Source organism: Lytechinus variegatus, chromosome 16 (genome assembly GCF_018143015.1).
Source record: "Lytechinus variegatus isolate NC3 chromosome 16, Lvar_3.0, whole genome shotgun sequence".
NCBI classification, from domain to species: Eukaryota; Metazoa; Echinodermata; class Echinoidea; order Temnopleuroida; family Toxopneustidae; genus Lytechinus; species Lytechinus variegatus.
In genome coordinates, this window is record NC_054755.1 from 13,770,778 (window position 1) to 13,794,998 (window position 24,221).

General features: G+C 34.5%; 1 long non-coding RNA gene across 1 annotated transcript; it reads left to right on the forward strand.

Annotated features, from left to right (window-relative positions):
- Positions 1-1,890: 1,890 nt before the first annotated feature.
- Positions 1,891-15,007, forward strand: LOC121430144. Its single transcript, XR_005972004.1, has 3 exons — positions 1,891-1,987; positions 2,319-2,394; positions 14,885-15,007. It is a non-coding gene; the product is annotated as an uncharacterized LOC121430144 (long non-coding RNA).
- The last annotated feature ends 9,214 nt before the right edge of the window (positions 15,008-24,221 follow it).

Here is a 24,221-nt window from a genome sequence, read left to right on the forward strand (position 1 = left end):
CCAACATACCCTTTCGGCCAAACCGGGGGGGGGGGGGGGGGGGCTTTGGACGAATCTTCGCGTGAGTGTCAACACCCCCTAACGCGACAGCACCCACCCTTTCGGCATAAGCCGACTCTCGTCTCTAGATCTAAAGTTAGACCTAGATCTACTTTAGACTAGATCTAGGTCTTAATCTAGATCTAAGTACCCAATATTATCCAAAAGCTGATATTCCTATTCAGACATCACCACATCCAAAATTAAATTGGCTCCACCCACCAATACCAGTAGTACAAAGATGATCCTGAAATCGTTAAATAAATCCACAGAATTTCAGAAATGATTGTTAGGCATATTCTTGATCTTGTTTAATGTTACACAATATACCTAGTTAGGCTCCATTTTAGTAACTGAAGAAGAAATAACGGTAAACCTCGTAGCAGCCTCCTAAACCTAGTTGTCGTCGTCGGACTCATTTTAATTTCGCGGTCCGGTTCGAAAAAATGATTGATACCAATTGATATCGAGTGTTGATCGATTACAAACGATCGCTACTTCAGTCCCACATATTTTATTTCCCATTTAGTTGGTAACATCTAATCCACAAGAGGGCGCCATACACGTAGAAAAATATATTCATGGACCACTTGGTCAATATATTCATTGAAGGTAGACCGGATGGGAAAATACATTGATTTTGATCATATCACGTGACGCACAATTGACCAATCGCGCTTGGCTATCTAATATAACCAATTAACACACATAGACCGGAAAAAAGCAAGATAACTGCAAACGGTACATTAATGGAGGGCAAATAACTCCACAAAAGATAAATGCTGTATTCCAGTTGAAAATAAACTGTGCTCTGACAGAAAGTCTGGTGCGAAACTTTTGGTTCCGATCTGATATGATGGTGATGTCCTTGATGTCCTTTATATAAATGTCTACTATTCTGAAAGCTTCTAGTATTGTCTCTAAAAAGAACATTCTGCCAATTTCTAGAGCAGTCCAATTCTAGAATCTGACTCTTGATTTGAATGACCTCAGTAAAATTAACAATGTAATCAACATAGATAATCCTATTGTCCTTTTCACTGCAGGGTCTCTATTGTCTAGCAGTCTCTTTGTCCAATAGAAAGATGTACAAATACCGATCATTTCTCTCATGCCTACATATCGAAGCTTAAAGGAGAATGAAACCATTGGAACAAGATAGCTTGTGTGAAAACAGAAAAATCCAAGAAACACATCAACGAAAGTTTGAGAAAAATCGGACAAATAATGAGAAAGTTATGAGCATTTGAATATTGCGATCACTAATGCTATGGAGATACCAAATGGGCAATGCGACAAAGATGTGTGATGTCACTTGTGAACAACTCTCCCATTGCTTTGGTATATATTTCACTAGAATTGCCTCTTTTATCACATCTATCCATAAATAATGTGTTCTGTTTACATGAGGGCATGTAATACATATTTTTTTAAGAATACATCATGGATAAAGAGTTTGTATCACATAAGAAAAAGCAAAAAGAGACAATTTGAGGGTATTTTATAGTCCACCAAAGGGAAAGTTGTTCATCAGTGACATCACACTATCCTTGTCGCATTGCCAAAGTGAGGATCACCATAGCATTAGTGATTGCAATATTCAAATGCTCATAACTTTCTCACTATTTGTCCGATTTTTCTCAAACTTTCTTTATTCTTATTCTTTGATTTTTCTGTTTCTACACAAGACTATTTGTTCCAAAGGTTTCATTCCCCTTTAGCAGACATTATGGAATATTCTTATTATGCGATAAACTTCCTTAGGAAAAAAATGAATATACATGTAATTTCTCTTACAATTCTTCTTATATATAAAACACTCAACAATTTTTGTTTGTTCCCACAGGTATTAGTGGTAGAGAGAGTTGGTCGTCGCCCCCTCCTTCTTTATCCCTTCGGTTTATTGTCTTTTTGTTTGGTTGGTCTAACCGTGGCACTAGCTCTTCAGGTATGCACAAAATTTACCATTCATTCTTTGAAAATGTACGTCTTTTAAAAATCTATGCATCTATTACGTACATATATATTTAAATTTAATTATTTATATTATTTATCACTTTTATTTTATCATAGTGGATCTGTCACCAGTATGCTGGACAAGACCGTTATTATACTATGAAAATCATTTTCATACATACAATATACACGTAATCGCTCCCACTTATACACACTTTTAGCCATCTTCAAAACCATTCCATACTTGTTTCACGCACATTCAAACAGACAATTACACATCCTACACAACTAATTTAAATGTTCTCGTTTTTTATGACAAACAGGAAGAAAATGACTGGACAAAATGGATGGGACTCGGTTTTGTGTATCTCTATATCATACTTTTTGCTATCGGACCTGGTAAGAATATTTGGAATTCTACTTTCGGGTTTGCTTCCTTGTTGAAAATATGTTTAACACAGAGTCAATATTTGCACAGAAATATGGTTACCTTAATAAATAAAAGTAATAATCCGGGTAACATCGGCCCTGTCTAACTGGCTTTCTCATGTCGATTTAACAATTGATTATTGATTGATTAGATCTTGTATTATTTCATTATTTAATTAAGATACACGCCATAAAATCAGTTTTATGGTGTATATCTAAATTCAATGATAATAATAATAAAGATGAAGATAATAATGGGTTGTTTGATTTGATATACTGCTCATATTCTTCTTGACAGTATGGTTGTGAATAAATTCAGATCTCAATGATTTGAACAGTAGGTATCACATCAGTTTTAAAGATATCATTAATCCTTTGAGTGCAGGGCCGTATTCCCGAATTCACTCACCTCTGACGAAGCCGTTTTTGCGTTTTGTCAACTTTGTCCAAACTTTTGGGTAGCTTCATTTTGAATCACGTTTTATTTTTCTTCAAAGGAAGCAAAACTGAAAATTTTGTACTTAATATTTACAGAGTAGAATCTCCTCTTTCAATTGACGCAACATGCTTGAAAACCACGAATATTAGAAGCCCAAAAATTCAAGATGCAAATGCGATCTTTTTTCGGACTTCGGATTTCTTCTTACTTCTCCATGCGTTCACGTACAAAACGGGTCGCACGCTTTGCAGCATGCACGATTTGTTCATGGGGGCCTGAATTGACCATTGTCTCACTTCCGGTTATTCCAAGAACATTGCGACGTCTGCTAAATTTGTTAAAAGCGTGGTGTACGAAGCTTAGTTTCCTTGACAATATGGCTACCAGCTCTGTTGAGTCATGGATTAGGCCTAATACAATACAGGGCTTTTTTTATAAAGTAGGAAAGATGACGCTGATATACTTATAATTTTATTGCTGATTTACACTGCTCATCCATAAAAAATTAAATTGACATTTTCTCTCAAGATTTTTCGAAATATTTCGAAAGACCAACCATACTTTGAAACTGCGTTTCTAAAGAATAATTTTTGGTCATTTTGAAATTGAGATTAATTGAATTTATTTATATTCATTGAGTTGTGGTAATATTTTATTTTTAAGTGTTTTTTTCTTATTTACCTTATCACAGGACGTCTTATTTGGAACATTGAAATCAGAAACATTACTACAGTTTCTTTCTCAATTTTGTAAATACCTATCTTATTTTTCCGCTCTACGTCAAGGAAGGAGAAATGCACGATTACGATACATATTGCCATTTCACATTACTGCAATTAAACAAAAAAGGAAAAATCTAATCGATTAATCCATTCAAAAGACATCATTTACCACTTTTTCCTTATTTTATTTAATTCGCTAAGCGGAGAGAGATTACTTAGAGTCTGTTCAACAAAGAGAATCTTTAGCATATTTCATTATCCCTATATGGATTTGTTAGTGACAAGATCTTTCGTGTATATAGTTCCTGGTAATCTATGCATGCTTATTGCCTTATTAACTTGTCAAAAACCTCTTCAATATAATCCCCAAACAGTGAAGTAAAAAATATGATAATGAAATATACCATGCCAAATAGATTTGGGCAGCGCTCAGATGCAAAGTGTATACATCGGATTCGTGATTCCCTCATTGTATACATATTTTTTTACACTGTAAAAATATTTTTATTTTTTTTTACCACCACGAGGGTACGTGTCCAACCAATTTGCGGCAGTATTTTACCCAATGCGGGAAGCACATTAGCCAATAAGATTAAAAAGCAGCAATTACTTTAGAATGGGCAAAATTTTCATCACACTAGACAAACTACCCAAAAGAAATGCTCAAATGTTGGTTGGACACATCGATGATGGACACATCGATGATGGGTAAAAGCCCTCATGGGCTTTTACCCAATATTTTTTTTTTCGAATAAATCAACCATAGTTCTTTGCCCTTGCAGGATAAATCATACAAGGGGCCACGATGATGCAATTGAAAATTACCCAAGAGGCCTTCTATATTGCAGGGGAAAAAATAACCCGATGCTACATACAAAGTCATTTTATTTTATTTACCAAATAAAAAAAAATACAACATTCGAATAATGCACCATATGGATATGCCTGGTGGAATTGTGATTGCTTATGTCACGTGGGAAGTGACTTTTTTTTTATTATTTATCTACTGCTGCTTGACACCAAATAAGGAATACGTAAAACTGAGGATTACAGTTATGAAAAATTTAATCAAACCTTTTCAATATTTCTTTTGATTTCTTTGACAATGATTGTACAAGAAAGTATAACAAAATAACTTAACTTAATAATAAGTTGACTAGAGCCCCAATCATCTCTTCTGGCTTGACATGCCCCACTCGGCCCTAGTGGTCGGTCCAGTTCCTGGCCTCCGCAGCTTGTGATGTCTCTTCCACTCTGCCTCGGCCTCCGCAGACAGTTACCCCTCGATGTGTAGCCCCCACATAAGAGAGATGTGGCTTCAACGAATTAGTGGACGAGATCGAGCCCCCAATAATGACATGAGTTTTGACGAATCATGTCGGTGGAGAACCGGCGCACAGTGGGCCGGGGCGAGACAAAAGTGCGCCAAAAGTCATTTGGGGCAATTTCAGATTTTAAATTTTTGTCATGCCCAGCTGAAAGACAATGCTTTGAAGAATGTAAAATATTTCATTCCGGAATTTGCATAAAGGCTGTTAATTTCCTACCTCGAATCGTAAAATGTTACATTTTGTGAAATTTCACGGATATGACAACCTAGTTGAAAAACAAGCCATTTCACAGGAAATTTTTCATGTAGGAATCTGAAATGGCTCCAACTTAATCCTGATCTATTCTTTTTTAGTGTGAAAGGATTCAAGTAGATAAAAGACACCTTTTAAGAGGTTTATAGGATGATTTTTCCTCGAAATAGGCTGAAAAATCCATGTATTTTGCATTTACAATAGAATCGTTTAGATTTCCGTGGATTTCCGTCTAAATTCTATAAGCATCATTTTTCCTGATGTCTAAGCTTTCAGTCGATACCAAATTTAGCTGTCCGTTTTTGCCCGTTTTCATGTAAGAGCCGATATAACTTGACCCAACACTCCCAAAACCTGTTCAAAAACGGTCATTTTTATACCGCGCAGTCATCGTAGCGCACCGCGTGGGGGTATATCGCCGTTCGCTTTTGCACGACAAGGTCGATTCCCCTTCCATTCCATGAAAATGACATGAATTCCGGGCTTAATGTAAACAAAATGAAGGTTGCTAAAGCAAATAAGGGCTATACCCACAACTCTTCCGGGGATAAAACTTACTTGTAGAATAATTTTAGCTCAAAACCCTCCTCATAGTGATACATTCGTGATATACTCTGCGTTTTACAAAGGTCAACAGCTTGATAAAGCACGGTTAATATTTTTAGATTTTTTTTTGTAAATGTAATTAATATTCAGTTTGATGCAATGAAAATTATTTTCGGCATCTCATAACCACTTTTTAGGCATAAACCAACATTCACTCTGGCCAATTTTAAAGTAGCACATAAGATAAAATTTATATACTACACAATTTGCTTAGTGTAATTTGTCTTTTCACAGATATTTCAAGTAGCCAATCAAAATTTGGTATCAAGGTGACGTAATATCGGCTTTAAATTATGTTCAGTCGAATCTACGCCCAACATTACCCATAATCAACATGTTAAAGTAAAAATCTAACATTGAATATAATTTTGGCACACTTTCACATCATTCTGGCCCACTGTGCGGCGACAGCTGGGGTCGTTATCTCGTCACCGACGTAGTCCCTCAGTTCAAACTTCGACTGCCTATAGTAACAATTGTTATCTATTCTAGCTTAGGTGGTTCTTCTAATAAGAAATATTACTAACACCTGTACAAAATATGGCGTACACTTGTACTCTTACACCCACAAATGTAATAATCGCCCACAAATGTAATAACGCCCACAAATGTAATAACACTTTACCCACAAATGTAATAATTTTTGATCGCCCACAAATGTAATAACACTTTACCCACAAATGTAATAACGCCCACAAATGTAATAACACTTCACCCACAAATGTAATAATGCACTTTACCCACAAATGTAATAATGACTTTACCCATAAATGTAATAAATTTGAAGTGATTTTTGGCGAATTCGTTCTAAACTAATATCCTATAGTAATGCGTTCATATAGCACAAAAGTTCAAAGTCTTTTTTTCCAGACCCGGTTAATGAAATATTAGAGTACAAGTCCAAGTCTTTTTCCAGACCCGGTTTTTCAAAATTATAATATACGTCCAAAGGCCTTTTTACCAGACCCGGTTAATTCAAAAATTATAATGCAAGTCCAAAGTCTTTTTTTCAGACCCGGTCGTTTCAAAAATTATAATATACGTCGTTTTATTATTCATTTTACGTAGTTTTATTGATTTTTTATTCCTGAAATAATTGTGTCTGGAGGAAAGTCGATCTTCGACAATCGGTCTTCATATTGTTCCACAGTAATTAGATTATTGGGTATTCGTTTTAGAATATTTGTAAAAACTATTTTATTTTTCAAATAGTAACCAAGTCTGGAGAAAGATGTCTGCTTTACCCACGCGTTATTACAATGTTTTGTAGGGGTAGTAGTATTATTCAAAAAAAGACACATTTTTACTGGGTGAAACTTTGGAAATTTGGTCTTAGATTTGAAGTTTTTCAGTTACTTTTTTTTAAATAGCCGGGTCTGGAGGAAAGATTACGTTTTAAAACTCGTGTTATTCCACGAGAATAAGAATATAAGGTCTTATGTTAGAAGATTTTTTTTGTAACTGTTTTAGGTATGGAATAAAGACAACACTCTAAACCTCTTTTAAAACAGGTTCTCAGGTTGAAGGTTTGTTTGGTCTTAGACTTTGATTTTTTTAAATTCTTACTATTAGCGTTTTTTTTAAAGAAAAAAATGGTCGGGCTGAATGACTACGCTATATCCAGCATTAATAAGATTATGGGGTCTTTATACTGTTTTAAACTGTTATTCATAATGTTTAAATAACAGGTAACCGGGTCTGGAGAAAAGACTACGCTTGATTCTCAATTTACTCTTAGTGCATATATTCACAATATACACCGTATAAGCTGAAACAACAACAAAGACATTAATTCCACCAGTTTTAATTAACTGGGTGTGGAGAAAAGACTAAGCTCAATTCCCATTTTTTCCACAGGAATATCATTATCGTATCTTAGTTTGAACTTATATTATAAATTTTGAAATAACTGGGTCTGGAAAAAGACTTTGGACTTATTAAAATTCTTGAAACAACCGGGTCTGGAAAAAAGACTTTGGATTTATATTATAATTTTTGAAACAACCGGGTCTGGAAAAAAGACTTTGGACTTATATCACAATTTTTGAAACAACCGGGTCTGGAAAAAAGGGCTTTGGACTTTTATTATATTTTTTAAACAACCGGGTCTGGAAAAAAGTGTTGGATTTATATTATAATTTTTTTAAACAACCGGGTCTGAAAAAAAGACTTTGCACTTTTGTGCTATATGAACGCATTTCTATAGGATTTTAGATTAGAACGGATTCGCCAAAAATCCCTTCAAATTTATTACATTTGTGGGTAAAGTCATTATTACATTTGTGGGCGATCAAAAATTATTACATTTGTGGGTAAAGTGTTATTACATTTGTGGGCGTTATTACATTTGTGGGTAAAGTGTTATTACATTTGTGGGCGTTATTACATTTGTGGGTGCAACAGGGGGTATCAAACGTTTCCAACGTTTGCTTTTAAAACATTCAAAACATATGTACATACAATTGTCTATTGGCCTACCCTAACTTGGTCCAAGTAAATATTTTAAACACATGTTTGAACTCAACTGAAACATTCTATAATTAAATTTCTTTCCTGACAGCTTATTCCATGACAAAATATAAAACGAATCGACATCTAACCGAATTCTGGCAACTGTCGAATTCATAAGAAAAGAAAAAATAAAAATGTTACAAGTTGAAGTTGGCTATGATATCACATATTCCAAGCCTATGCTTTCCAATTAATAATAATAGCAGCAACAATAATGATATTTCTTATTTACCAAGGGAACCCACTTCAGCTCTTATGAACTGTTTATCCAGTGTTTCCTGCATAACATACAGGTATAATTATCCTCCTTCGTTCTAATACCCAAAGCACCCGATAAAGGCAGAAGGTGCAGCTCGTTATTCAAAAATTCGTTATTCCAAAACAGGTAAATTCAAAATACCTCAAAGTTTTTTAGCCCCAAAATTTTAAAGGTTTCCTTAACCCAAACATTGGGGCGTTATTTAGAAGGTACTCTGTTTCGACAGTCAGTTAATCCGAAAATAAACGATTTTCGGACTAAAGAACCTTTCATAACGAACTATCGGAAGAACTAATACTTTCGAAATAACGCCATACTTAGAGAGCTGAGTTTAATTTTTTTTCATGTTTCGTTTATTTGATGTAATTCCTGTATCTGTCCTTAAAAGTACCCCCTGCAAGACCATAATAGCATTTTTCCTCGTTTTCGTGTCGGATGCTGGCTATGTAGACGAGGATCATTTCCAAACATCTTCCTTGCAGTGGGCTCTGCGTTTTTGTACGGCAATTACATTTCTGCCTCGGCTCCTCCTCTTTAGTCTTGGCTTGTTTGATGACGCTCTGGTTGTGTGATTTCTAGGCCGTTCAGACTGTCACCCGGGGGAGGGGAAGAGAAATCTTATCTCTTTACGACCGACCGCCCATACATTCCCTGGTGTCCGGGAGATTGGCACCGGGAGATGAGTGGGCTAGGTCATCGGCATGGTTACGCAAGGCGCGCCCGCACATGATAACACTGGAAATGCAATTATAGTCGATCACGATCGACCTGAGCAGAAGCAGTTCTCTTGACACCACATTTCGCACATGCGCCAAGGTTAAGAGCCAGGGTCGCTCTTCCTTCGAAAAACCCGGGCGATAGAACCGGGAGACGGGAGAAAATCCTCCAGACCGTCCAAACTGTCGATTTTTCGGGGGATGTCCATGGTACCGGGGGATCCCCCGGAGGATGTACCGGGTGACGGGGGGACTGCATCCATCAATTTGTCATGCAGCTGTATTTTATTTTCTTAAATATTTGGTGCAGTTTCTTACCCTTCGGGAAGTGTTTGTTTATTAGCTTCAAGAATTTGCCACCCGCACTCGTCTTGACCTCTGCGTTGAAGGATTGAACCACGTGATTTTCCTTTTCAGGTTTCTTCTGCTTCTACTACGCCCTCTTCGTTCCCATTTTTGTTCTTCATACTGAATTTCCGTATCAAAGCCGCTATTTTTTTCAGGGCTTTGTAGTATTATTATTACTTATTATTTGTACTGCGCTTTTCCCATTAGGCCCAAAGCGCTTACAATGAATTGATAATATGTAATATATAAAAAATTACAAAGTATGAAAGAGATGAGTTTTTAATGACTTTTTAAAGATTGCTAATGATGGAGACTGTCTAATTATTAGTGGCAGGTCATTCCAGGATTTTGAAGCCGACACCGTAAAAGTTCTGTCACCAGCTAATGTATGAGTTAATGAATATGTGAGGCGAAGGTGATCACTGGCCGATCTAAGAGCTCTAGTTGGTGTATAAAGATTCAAGCAGTTACCTAAATACTGTGGAGCCTGTTTATTCAATGTTTTGTAGACAATCAAGAGTAATTTGAACGTAATTCTCTGTTTAAAAGGAAGCCAGTGAAGAGAATTAAAGAGTGGTTGGGAAGGATGATCACGGGAAACCTGTAAAATTAATCGTGCTGCCCAATTTTGTAGTCGTTGAACACGGACTAATTGATTAGAGGGAATTGTAGAAAGGAGCCCATTGCAATAATCGATACGAGACAGAACTAATGAATAAGAACTAATCGTATGGAGGTGCTGCTTCTTTAAAGATGCATTCGTTTGACGATAGACTTGATATTCTTTTTTTTCTACAGCTAGTGGTATCTGCTTGAGTATAGGAGGCGGTGGTTTGTGTTCTTGTGTATACGTATAGGGGCATGTCGTTTGGTTTCCTGTAGGGTCGGAATGTACCGTTGTTGAGGTCAAGGATTACGTCCAGGTACTCGACGGTCTTAAAGTTGGTGTGTGTGTGTGTGTATTTGAGTTTTGTCAGACGTGTATCAATCAGATATGATTATTTACGTCTAAGACCGACCTTTAACGTCACCATCCGAAAGACGTGACCAGGGCTCGAACCTCGAACCTCTGCATCAATTTGTAACTTCCCAACAGCTTGGATTACAGGCGCACGCCACAACGCCCAGTTGGTCTAGACCATAGAGATATATACGCTAGAGGGCGAACTTCGTCAAATCGCTGTGATTACGCGGAGACCGGCCGCCATTACTCGATATGTCTTCGCAGCCTGCCATGCGCGTACAGTACCTATGGGGCATGTACATGGATGAGCATAGAACCGGAACAAAACGATGAAATATAGCGCGAAAGCAATTTTGAAAGCAAAATTGTAAATATTGCATTGGATTAAAGTTCAAATTCACAAAAAATCTAACAAAACTGAGAAAAAATATACCTAAAAAGGCTTATCTATAGCGCATATATCCCACAACTATAGGCCTACAGGCAGTACAGTCCAACGATCAGTAGGGTACATCCCCAATTATTTTTGCTTTTATGGTCATAACATTTCGATTACTTAGTATGACTTCTATTTTCTATTTGGAAGGGATGAACTATAAAAATACTATGTAGGCCTAGGTATATCGTTCTAGGTTCTGATTAACAAATTTAACATTGATATGATTTTGTAATCAAGTTGACGTCAGAAATTTCTTAGGCCGTAGCTATCACAGTATCTGATGCATCTGAGATACTAAGGCAAGCACTATAAGGTATCGAAATAAAAAACACGACTGCATTTTTTCAAGTATAGTTTCCTTATTAGTATAATGCTAATTGCTGATAATTTATTTCTTCACCTGATAGATCTACAACAAAATAATAATAAAGATATTTATAATATGGCCGAACTCCTTTTCTCCCGTGGCGTGGCCTTAAACGTCGATGTAACCAACATCACAATAACTCGTATCATAAAACGACTTTTTATTGATGATATTTAAAAAATGATTTCCGCATTGGTCCATTTAATTGATGATTTAGATTTGCAATGTAGGCAACCTTCGCTCATATTGTACAGGAGGCCTAATTCGGGGGGGGGGGGGTTTGGATGATTACAGTATATTATTACCTTGCAAACATTTCAAAATTTCGGAGAGTAAACAAATTACATTGTGCAACATACACTTTTATTTTCACTTTGATTTTCTGGAAAGTCGGACTTGATTCAACTCGGCTGAAATACTATGCTGATAGGGAAACTGGCTGAAATATTCTGTTAATTATATATCGCTGGTGTTTGTGATCCTATAGTTTTTCAAATGGACCAATATTATGTGAACAAATCAAGGAGAATAATAAAGGGAGGAAAAAGAAGAAGGATAGTAGAAGAAAGGGACGAGAAGAGGATATAATTTGTATTATACTATTATAAAACTGAATGTAAAAAAAACCAATTGATAACAATATCAGACATGAAAGAGATAATTGCATACTTAATAAACTTATATAAAAGCGGTTGCAAAATATTATTTTGAGTATTAAAACCAAACATATTAACAATGATATTGACAATAAAACACTTACAAGTACTTGGAATAACTGTTGAGTGATCATCCTAATTATATTCCTTTCTTGAAACTGTGTTAATTAGCTGTGTCTGTGTCGCTTGATTATTAACTTTAAGGCAAAGATAAAAAAAAACTCTGCCACAGGCCTATACATAATTATTAACAGATAAATACGCATTTTGAATATTCAGTTTTGCTTGTCATTCTAAAAGTATCTAATTTGATTTTCTTGTTTTCTTCTTTTAATTTCATTAGCTCGTCTATGGAACTGAGTTTGATTATTCAGTTTTGTTTTATTACAACATTTCCATGGATGAACAAAATAATTATATCATTTTATATGCCATGTGGCCACGAAACGGCTTTGAAATTGATGGGTATTACATAAAATCACAATCATTTATTATATGTAATGTTCATTTTCACTTCAGTGAGGGGTCTAGTTGCGCCCCTGTATTTTTTTTAATCAGTATGTTACAGTGACTTTGCTTGGGTGCTTATGTCATTTTAAATATACACACCCCCTAAAAGGCAAATAAAAAACTAACTTTAAGTGAAGAGAATTAAAAGGCAAAAAGTTGGAACAATTTAAAGTCATTCTCGACATTTTTAAATCAATATTTCATTTTCAGTGCCACATAGGCCTGCAATTTATTATTTTCCTATGAGAAAAATTCAACACGTACACCCAATATTAAGTTTTAACAATGATTTTGTAACTGGAGGCTCACCAAGAACAATAATGAGATGCCCTTTATTCTACTTGCCAATAAAAGTACTGCATATAGTAATTAAAGATCAAAACACTTATTCAAATTATTGTAAAATAAAAATTATATATTTCATAAAAATCAAAGGAAGTTACATAAGTAGGCCTACATAGACATTACTAAATCATATCCAACAGTAACAAATTGGTCAAGAGGTCAAATGACGTGAATGAAGGAAATGTGGGAAAAGGACGATGCAGTTAAAGGTAGGGAAGTCCAGAGAAGATGGGCTAATTCACTGTCTTTTGAATTAATTGTCAAACTGTCTATTAATGTTCGTCGTATGTTTTATTTTTATTCATCTATTTATGTGATATATCAATATTGTTTTCCAGTGTTAACTATAATAGGCCTATGAATGGACAGGTAAATGCAAATTCTAAAGGAGAATTTCATCCCGAGAAATCAGGTAAAAATGACAAATTAATAGCATAATCCCCGTATAATCACTCTAATAGTTCATTGAGATGCAATTAGTAATTCATATTTGTCGATTGTAATGAGGTTGCGTTCTTTTCTTCAAGATAAGGCCGGAGATGGCATCCCTTTTTCACAGCGTTACAACGTACGAGCTATGTGTACATCCGGGTTCTTTTGCAAATCTAGACCTATCGAGCAATGGCCGACCACGCTCCACGCAATCACAGACGTTAAGTACGCGCGCCTATGGCGACTCCGCACTCTAGCCTAATTAGTACATCTCTATGGTCTGGACCGTAATGCGTAAACCAATCTGGTTGAATACTTCAATCAGGTCTTTAGGTCACAGAAAGACCTAATCAAAGTATTCAACCAGAGTGGTCAAAATTATCATTTTGGTAAAAAAAAATATGCCAAAATGGCGTGAGTAAGATGAAAATAAAAAAACAGAGTAGCATTTTTGGAATCAGCACACAATTTTACCCCCGAAAAGCTTTCAAACCTTCATCACCAAAAATGTTGAATAAATCCTCCTATCTCCTAAACAATATCGCTTACATCTTTTTCTTATATATACCATATCACTGGACTTTTTATTACAGGATTGCTCCGTCTATGACGTCATGACATTGAAACTTTGATTATAATGATGATGATAATGATAGAATCGTATCCGTTATGGTGATCGTGCTTTCTCAGTGTGTGCCCCTGCTCTCTGGAATAATCTCCCTGTCCACATTCAGAATTCTCCTATTGTCGATGTATTTAGAAATCGACTCAAAACCCATCTTTTTAATAAAAAAACAAGTAAGCTGTTGCAATGACCATCACTTATCTATTATCTTTCTATTGAGTTGCTGTTATATGATTGATATTTCATTATCTCTTCATGTTTTACACTTAATGATTACCAGTTATCTGTTCTTTTCTTGCTATTTCATTTATTGTTTCTATATATGATTGGCATTGATTTTAAAAAGATTTAAAATTTTACACTTATGTTCATACTTTGTTTCTATTTGAATTTATTATATTGCACGTGTTTTATTTACGTTCTGTTTAAATTGTAAAGCGCTTAGAAACTGTTTCAGATTCCCTCGAATACCCCTGGCAGTGGAGGGGTATTTGGACTGGTACAGTAAGAGTTAAGCGCTATATAAAAGTTCCATATTAATATTATTATGATATATTATCAGTTAAATAAATATTTTACCAATGTAGATATGAATTGCCCATTTGTATAAACTAAAAACTCATTAATTTAACTTCGTAATTCTTTTACAGATTTCATCAAACCTTCAGCAATACCTTCCTCATTTGTTTGTTCATCTTTTATATTTATCGCCATGGTGAACTTCCCTTCAAGCCGGTGCCTGAACTCCAGATAATAACATATTTTACTCAATACACATGCTGTGTATTGGCAAAGTGCAGACTTCTGATAAAAAAATGTGGAACTTTAATAAAGCTGATTAAGGATCCCTGCTCTAGAGCATTTCCACTTGAATTCAAACTGTCATTATACGCCATTATCAGTGGTCACGAACCATATACCAACTCATTTCTTTGTAGCGCCCCTCCCTTACGTGGTATCTACAGAGGTGTGGTCTCAAGGGCCACGTCCTGCTGCTGTAAGTATCTCCATTCAAGTGAACTGGTGGGCTAATTTTGCTGTCCAGCTATCATTTCCATCAATACAGGTATGACACAAACTTTTTTTTAATTATTAATCAAATTCATGACTGATAATCATATCCATCGTCAATAGTAATGGATACATCTAGGACTTTTGTTTTTTGAATGCGATATAGATTGACATGTCAATAAATGGTGCTTGGGTAACTACGTTTCTTTGTGATTTGATTCTGGAAAGTTCTTACGAGACTCTGATATCATGTCAGTTCATTGGTCTATAACGTAGATACGATGCGATTAATTGAAAATTACCTTAGATATTTACCCAAGATAGCAAATCATTTAAAATTTGTGTACTTTTCTTGGAAAAAATAATCGTTGCCATGGCAACGGGCCATATGCACCATTGATTTTTACCATTAAATTCATGCATTACAAAGGCAACCTTTTTTTTTCATTCTAATGAACTAGTGCAAAACACTGTAATCTTTGTTCAAAATTGAATGACTGGGTCATACCATAAGTTCATTGTCATAAATTTCATTTTTCACCTGTCTATTATCATGTAAACTATTTCTTTTTTCAAATTAGATGTTATTTGGTTGCCAAGGGTTCAGAAATTATTTGTATAATAACAGCAAAACATATCAATCCTTAGCGTCCTAAAAATAGGGAAATGAAAGAAAATCAGATTCTACAGTCTTTTTCTTTATCAAAACTGATACTTTTCTTGGGTAAATGAGTCGTTGCTATGGCAACATGCCATTGGCAACATTAAAGTAATATTGACTGGCCACAGGGCGATACGACATATATTGCCCAAATAGATTTATATCGCCCGAGTCGTAGACGAGGGTGATATCAATTTAGTGAGGGCGATATATGTCCTTTCGCCCCCAGGCCAGTCAATATTGCTATTATTAACCAAATCAGACATCTAGACCAAATATCGTTTAAATTTAGATATTCAAATTTTTTAGAATGAGAATCTAGTTTCTCATGTTGAGCAGACAGGGCCTCTGAGCTTTACCACTGTGATGTAATTCAAATGACGCCTCCCTGGCCTAGGGACGCAGTATCCAGCGTTGTCTCAACTTGATCACCATTATTAGTATCCCTAAATTAGACCTCAAAATAGCCAATCTGGAATAAAATTATTGGAAATGGTTTTTCAACTGATTTGAGTAGGTATGGGTGTCAACATTTACCAAAAAAAAGTTAGGAGGAATATGGGTAGGGGAAAGTGGTTTTTTTCAAGGTCAAAGGTCAATGACCTTTTCATATATACCGTATAATGATATCTCTCAGATGGAAAGGCGCAGGTTGGTGATAATGGTGTCAAAATGCACAAATTTTTACCAGAATATCAAATAAAACAAAATTAGGTACCTAGCATGCACATTCACCGATGAAATTCAAGATCAAAGCCTTTCAAAGGTCAATGACATTTTTTACATTATATACCATACTGTATAATGGTATCTCTGAGATGATAAGGTACAGGCTAGTGATCATGGTGTCAAAATGTACAGATTCTTTAATACAAGAAGGTAAAATAGAATGAATGTGAGTACCTAGAATGGACATTCACCAATAAAATTCAAGGTCAAAGCCTTCAAAAGGTCAATGACCATTTTACATTATATATATCATACTGTATAATGGTATCTCTGAGATGAAAAGGCACAGGTTGGTGATCATGGCGTCAAATTGCACAGATTCTGATCAGAAGATCAAATAAAATAAAATTTAGGACATAGAATGCATATTCACCCATAAAATTTAAGGTCAAAGGTCAATGACCTTTTATACACTATATACCATATTATATACTGGTATCTCGAAGATAAAACGGCGCAGGTTGGTGTTCTTGGTGTCAGAATACACAGATTCTTACAGGAAGATCAAATAAAATGAAATTAAGTATCGACAATGCACATTTACCCTTAAAATTCAAAGACAAAGGTCAGTGTCCTTTTTGACATTAGATAATAATAATGGTATCTCTGAGATAAAACACCGCAGGTTGGTTATCTTGGTACCAAAATGCAAAGATTTGTACAAGAATCTTCTGAAAATGGGTAGGATAGGTCTAACTCTCATGTCACAGCTAGCATCATCTGAGAGCATTTCCAAACAGCAGAGGGATGATGATGAAGTGAAGGCCATCATTAGAGCTGCATGTATATCAACTTCAACAAAGATGATTTCCCGTATTATTATTAATTACCTCTCATTGCGAGCTGCCAGAATCTCTTGAGATGCTAATGTTGCAGGACAAAACTTCATATCTGCTGTCTGCCGTACGTCACCCATGATGCTATTTATACTAGGTATGAGTTTGTACAAGGATCATTATTTGGTCCAGAATAACTGAGTGTTATCATGCACAAATTAGGCACATGATATGATAATGAAATTCAAAAGGAGATAAAAGCTTAAAAGTACACATCCATTGACCTAACAAAACTCCTACAGCACCACGTCCAGTTCTTGAGAATCAAGCTATACAACATATCAGCAATAATATAGACCCTGGTCTGATATCCCTTGACAGAACGTTAATAGGCTTTCATTGAATAGGCCACATCAAAGTCCTGAAAATGTCAGAAGGTTTTCAAAAGTTTGATTACTCTTTGCTGAAGTTGAGACACTTAACTTCATTTACTATGACAAAAGCTGCAGCTCTAATGATTGCCTTATTTAATTCTTCATCATTGCCCCTGGCTATATGAAAATGTTCTTAGATGATGCATGCCATTAGGTGTTAGGCCTATCCTTTCCATTTACATATCAAGTTATAGTTTATAGTATTGATTGTAGCAATTGAGGTTAGTGACCTATTGCTACAGAAAAATTAGTACCTTGATTTAGATTTATGAAATGCATATGTAAATGCTGCTACTTTAGACAACTTCACCATTTTAGATTATATCATACATGATTTTTTTTTACACTTTTGGCAATGCATTACTACAATATATATTAAAAAGTGCTATTTGATATCGATTTCACCTCGAACTTGTATTTTGACGTCATCATTGGTCAAGGAATCAACTATTAAATTTGTGTTCATTTTCCATGCAGGTCAGTCTTTTTCCCATCAGAATCACTATATACAATGAAGTTATCAAGTTATCGACCTATTTACTTAAATTCCCTGACGTTATTGATATAGTTGACTGACTTCTAACCCTTAAATATGTTTTCCATGGCTGCCATTATTTATCCTTATTTCAGAGTGAAATTATTAAACATCCAAGTTTTCATTACAAATAGGTATCTTTCTTTCTATAATTCACAAATAAAATGTGAATATAATAATTATGAATTACTATCTTTTTTTTTGGGGGGAATCATGCATGGATGTATAAATATTTATTAACTTTTGACCTTTGACTCTGGATATCAAAGGTGAAGGTTAATTCTTTATGATTATTTTGTGGCTTTTCATCTTCTTGCAAAAATTGCTTTTTGACACCAAATCACCAACCTGCGACTTTTCATCTCAGAGATACCATTATACCGTATATAATGTAAAAAGGTCATTGACCTTTGAAAGGCTTTGACCTTGAATTTCATTGTTAAATGAGCATTGTAGGTACCTTATTTGATTTTATTTGATCTTCTTGTAAGAATCTGTGAATTTTTGACACCAAGATCACCAACCTGAGCCTTTTCATCTCAGAGATACCATTGTACCGTATATGGTATATAATGTAAAAGGGTCATTGACCTTTGAAAGGCTTTGGCCTTGAATTTCATTTGTGAATGAACATTGTTGGTACTTAATTTTATTCGATTTGATCTTCGTGTAAAATCTGTGCATTTTGACACCAAGATCACCAACTTGTGCCTTTTCATCTCAGATATACCATTATACCGTATATGGTATATATTTTTAAAAAGGTTGATGACCTTTGAAAGGCTTTGACCTTGAATGTTTTTGGTTAATGTGCATTCTGGGGACTTAATTTTATTCTATTTGATCTTCCTGTAAGAACCTCTGCATTTTGACACCAAGATCACCAACCTGTGCCTTTTCATCTCAGAGATACCACTATACCAAATTCTAATCCAAGTTTCAATATTCTAATTAGAATTAGAATTAGATTAGAATTAAATTAGAATTTGATTAGAATATTCAATCCAAATTCAATATTTTTTGCTCCAACATATAATCAAGAGGTTATTGATATAGTATCTGGTTTGAAAAATAAAAAAGCCCTGGCTTTGATGAAATTAATAATTTTATTTTAAAATCCGTAATAAATTCTATTGTTTCCCCGCTGGTGCATATATTCAACCTTTCCTTAGAAAATGGTACAGTACCAAATCAAATGAAGATAGCCAAGGTAATTCCTTTATTTAAAAAAGGTGATAAGTTGGATGTCGGTAATTACCGACCTATTTCTCTTTTGTCCACATTTTCTAAGATCCTTGAAAGAATAGTATACGTCAGAACAGAAAAATTTTTGTCAATGCATAATATTTTATCTGATGTTCAATTTGGGTTTCGCGACAAGCACAACACCACTCATGCCCTCATGAATTTTGTCAACAAAGTAGTCAATGCTCTAGACAAATCTAGTCACCTTGTGGGTATTTTCCTGGACTACTCCAAGGCCTTCGATACCATTAATCATGAAATCCTACTTAAAAAAATATCTCACTATGGTGTGCGAGGGAAGGCCTTGGAGTGGTTCAGGAGCTACTTACTTAACAGACAACAATACGTGTTTGTTAAAGATCATAACTCAAATTTGAAATATGTTAACTGTGGAGTCCCACAGGGTAGCTTATTGGGCCCACTTCTTTTCACAATTTATATAAATGATTTCTGTAGATCATCCAAAATATTATCCCTTATCTTGTTTGCAGATGATTCGACCTTATTTTTTTCTCATCAGAATCCACAAACTTTAGTTGATATTATTAATTCTGAACTTATTAATGTTACTGAGTGGATAAGAGCCAATCGATTATCTTTGAACCTTAACAAAACAAAATACATGTTATTTAGTAATTCCATAGACAAGTTACCGATGAACATTATGTTTGATAATACCCCATTAGAAATGGTATCTTACACCAAATTTCTTGGAATAACAGTTGACAGTAAACTTTCTTGGAAAAATCATATTGAAAATATATCCAAAATAATTTCACGAAATATTGGTATTATTAATAGGCTAAAATTTTGCATTCCCTCCACATCATTAATCATGCTCTACTCATCCTTAATCTTGCCTTATTTGAACTATGGGATTCTTATTTGGGGTGATACCCATCAATATTTATTAGATAAATTGTTGATTTTGCAAAAGAAAGCACTTCGTATTATTCATAGTACATGTTTCCGTTCTCATACGGACCCACTTTTTCTAGAAAGTAAACTGTTGAAAGTCAGAGACCTGTATATACTACAGTTAGGGCACTTCATGTATAGTTATGATAATAATGCACTTCCCCATATTTTTGTTGCCATGTTCCCTAAAAATCAATTTTAATCCTTACATTTTTCCAGGTTTATTTTATTGTTTTTTCATCTATATTGTCCAGTCATATCCTTTGTTATTTCACCAGATCAAGCTGGTTCATGGTCAGCCCTTTCCCATTCTTAGTTTTACTCCTTTTAAAAAATTAGTTGTCTTGTACTGTCCTGTCTCTTGTTTTGTCTTGTCTTCTACGTCTTGTCATCCCCTCTCTCTGTTTTTTTTCCTGTCTTGCGCAACATATCCTTTACAATGAAGACCTCTTTGTGTGAAAAGCTTTGCAGTTGTTCAGTTATTATGTTTCCGTCAATATGATTTCTTTTTCTTTCCTGTAATACATGCATGTACGCATATAGTAAGTCGACTATAATTTCTACTTTTCCAAGGGGGATCCACAATTTTACAAGCTTTGCTTTTTGGTGGATCCCCCTCATTTCCATATCCATTTATGCTCTATATTATACTGTTTTTTTTTACGAAGTAAGAATGCCCTTCTGTAAAATTGTATTTGATTTGTATTGTTTTATATTACTTTGTATTATGTTTGAATGGAAATGAAATAAAAGAATTGAATTGAATACCGTATATGGTATATAGTGTAAAAAAGGTCATTGAACTTTGAAAGGCTTTGACCTTGAATTTCATCGGTGAATGATCATTGTAGGTACTTGATTTGATTTTATTTGATCTTCTTGTAAGAATCTGTGCATTTTGATACCATGATCACCAACCTGTAATATTTTATGTGGGAGATACCATGATACAGTATATTTAAAAAGGTCATTGACCTTTGACCTTAAAAAAAAGCACTTTCCCCAACCCGTATTCTTCCTAACTTTTTTTGGGGTAAATGTTGACACCCATACCTACCCAAATCAGTCAAAAAACCATTTCCAATAATTTTATTCCAGATGGTTACTAATTATGTGATACTATATGACGTATAGCACTGCGCGGTTCAGGGACGCGTACAAAAACACGTAGAATGGCCGGATGTTAGCGCTGCCTTTTATTGCCCGCCACATTTCCACACATTTTCTCATTGACTTTCTTGAGCGGGCAATAAATCGGGCCCGTGGATAAACAATTGGAATTTTATCGACCAGCCAAATGATCCCAGTCTTAAGCAGGCAACAATGTTTCAAAATTGCCCTGTTCAGATGTCTGATACGGTTAAAAATAATAATTATCGTTTAATTCATATGTTAATTCTCAAATTGATAGGTATTAAAAAATTACCCAGCTACGCCTATAATATCTTGAGTGGCAAATCGAACCCTGACGCACGTTATGAATATTGGAACAGTATCTTACCCATTCCTGACAATATTTCATGGGAGAAAATACATTGCAATAACTTCAAATATTCGGTATACACTAAAATTCGTTCCTTTTATTTCAATTTTTTTCACAAATGCATTGCTTTTAATGATTTTCTTTTCAAGATTAAAAGGAAAGATTCCCCTTTGTGTGAATTTTGCAACAAATTCCCTGAAACATCGGTTCATATTATGATTTATTGACTATTTTAATACCGAAGTTTGATTCCAATTTTACTTTATCTAATTTCAGTAAAATGTTTGGTGATCCAGATGACAAGTTCATTTCCTACTTATATTATTGCTGAAGTACTTCATTTTCATTTGTAAATTCAGCAAAGTTGATCCAAACTTTGGAGCCTTTAGATCTTTTGTTAAAAAGCAAAGGGAAATTGAATATTGTGTGGCCAAAAAAGAAATAAACTCACGGCTCATTTTAAGAAATGGAAGTTTGAATTATAGTTTTTGTCATCTTTACATGTATCATTATATGTATCATGTTTACCCTGTATATATGCATACAAATACTTGCCATCAAAGTTGTATAAAATATCACGTCTGTGCCATTTCATAAATCTTTCCGCTCTTTTTTTCTTTATTATTTATTTTTTCTTATTTATTCTTTTTATTATCATATATGTTTTTTTCCCTAATGATGTTATGATCACTTGTAAATATTTTAATTACGTTTGATTTGTTATTTTTTGTTTATTTTTGGTCAGTGTTGACCCAATAAAACATATAAATACAAAAAAATATCGTTTAATTCAACAATTACCAAAGCAACATCATTAACGTTTATCATCCCAATTAGTTTACGCAAAACATTCACTGTATTTTCCCCCAAATTAAATGAAAAGGTAAAACCTTATGCATTCAGATTAAGTTAATTTAATTTGTATTTTCACCTCTCTATAATCTTGTCATCCATGTTATTTTGGTTGCCATGGCAAGAGCGGAAGAAGTTATATTCATACATTTAGCCACAAACATTTCTCCGTTTAGCGCCTTAAAATTAGGGAAAATGGAATGATGATCATATTCTACATTTATAAATATTTTAATTTTCTAGAGGGAAATAAGCTGTTGCCATGGCAACGGATCTTTTGAAAAATTGAATTCAAGCATTACCAAGGCAACATAATTGATCTTTATAAAGAACTCCTGCAGAACACTTACTGTATTTTTTTGTTCAAATGAAGGGGTCAAAACTTAAGCAAATAGATTAAGTCAATTCCAATTGTATCTTTTATTTGTCCATTTTCTTGTCAGCCATGTTATTTTCATAAATTAGATGTTGTTTGGCTTGACATGTTACACATTTAGCAACCAAAATATTTTGGTTTAGCACTGTAAAATTAGGGGGAAATTAAAGAGAAACCATATTCAACAACTTTTTTAAATCATTTTTTTTTACTTTTCTGGGGAAAAACGAGCCGTTGCCATGGCAACGGATTAAATAGCATTATCTTGGTGATCTTGGATATTTCTTAATTTCATATGTATTCAATTGCGAGCTTGAAAATTTTTTGTTTGGTCATCTATATCATGTTTATTTACCATTTACATGGGAACGTATGCTATTTTGGAGAAATTATTCCGTTGTCATGGCAACGGCCGAAATGGCATTTATAAATCTACCTTCCATCTTTAAAATAAATCTTACGGCATATACCAATAATTGTGAAAGTTTCATGCTATAGTCACAATTCGCACAATTGTTTTGATTTTAGAGCTTATCCGTTCTGCTATATGCAAGTTTATGTATTGAATGTATTGAATTATTCAATGCATAAACTTGCATATAGCTGAGCGGATAAGCTCTAAAATCAAAACAATTGTGCGAATTGTGACTAAAGCATGAAACTTTCACAATTATTTGTATTCCATGATTTGTTTCATTAAATGATTTCAAATTAATTATTTTACTATTCAAATTAAAAAATTTGCTCACTTAGTCACTACTCGCTTCCTCGCGAAATAACAGCTAAATGCAAAAAAATGTTCTCTTAAGGACATTCCACAGTTATGTTTGTGCGCATCATGATCTGCGCATATTTTACATTCTCGCACTAACGTCACAATGAATGAACAGATTAATGAGCTATAGATCTGAGCTGATTTTCCGCATTATCTGCACTAACTGCACATCTGATGTGTTATTTCATAAGCTACTAAACTGGAATTATTCCATGGACCATTTTTGGGGTTCAATTCCTCTACAATTTCAAAATGCTTTACTCTGTTGTGCTGGAAAGTATGATGAATATGACATCCGACTTTGAATAAATGGTAGCCGTGGTTTGGATTTTTCCTCACATAGATACAAAGCTTTTGGCGTGTTTTTTGGCGTTTGAAAAAGCACATTTGCCCTAATAAAAGCGCTAATAGTTTGAAAACAAGCACATAGTCCTCTATCTTTTTTTATGTTTTTACCTCTTAGGTATACTTTCATCTACA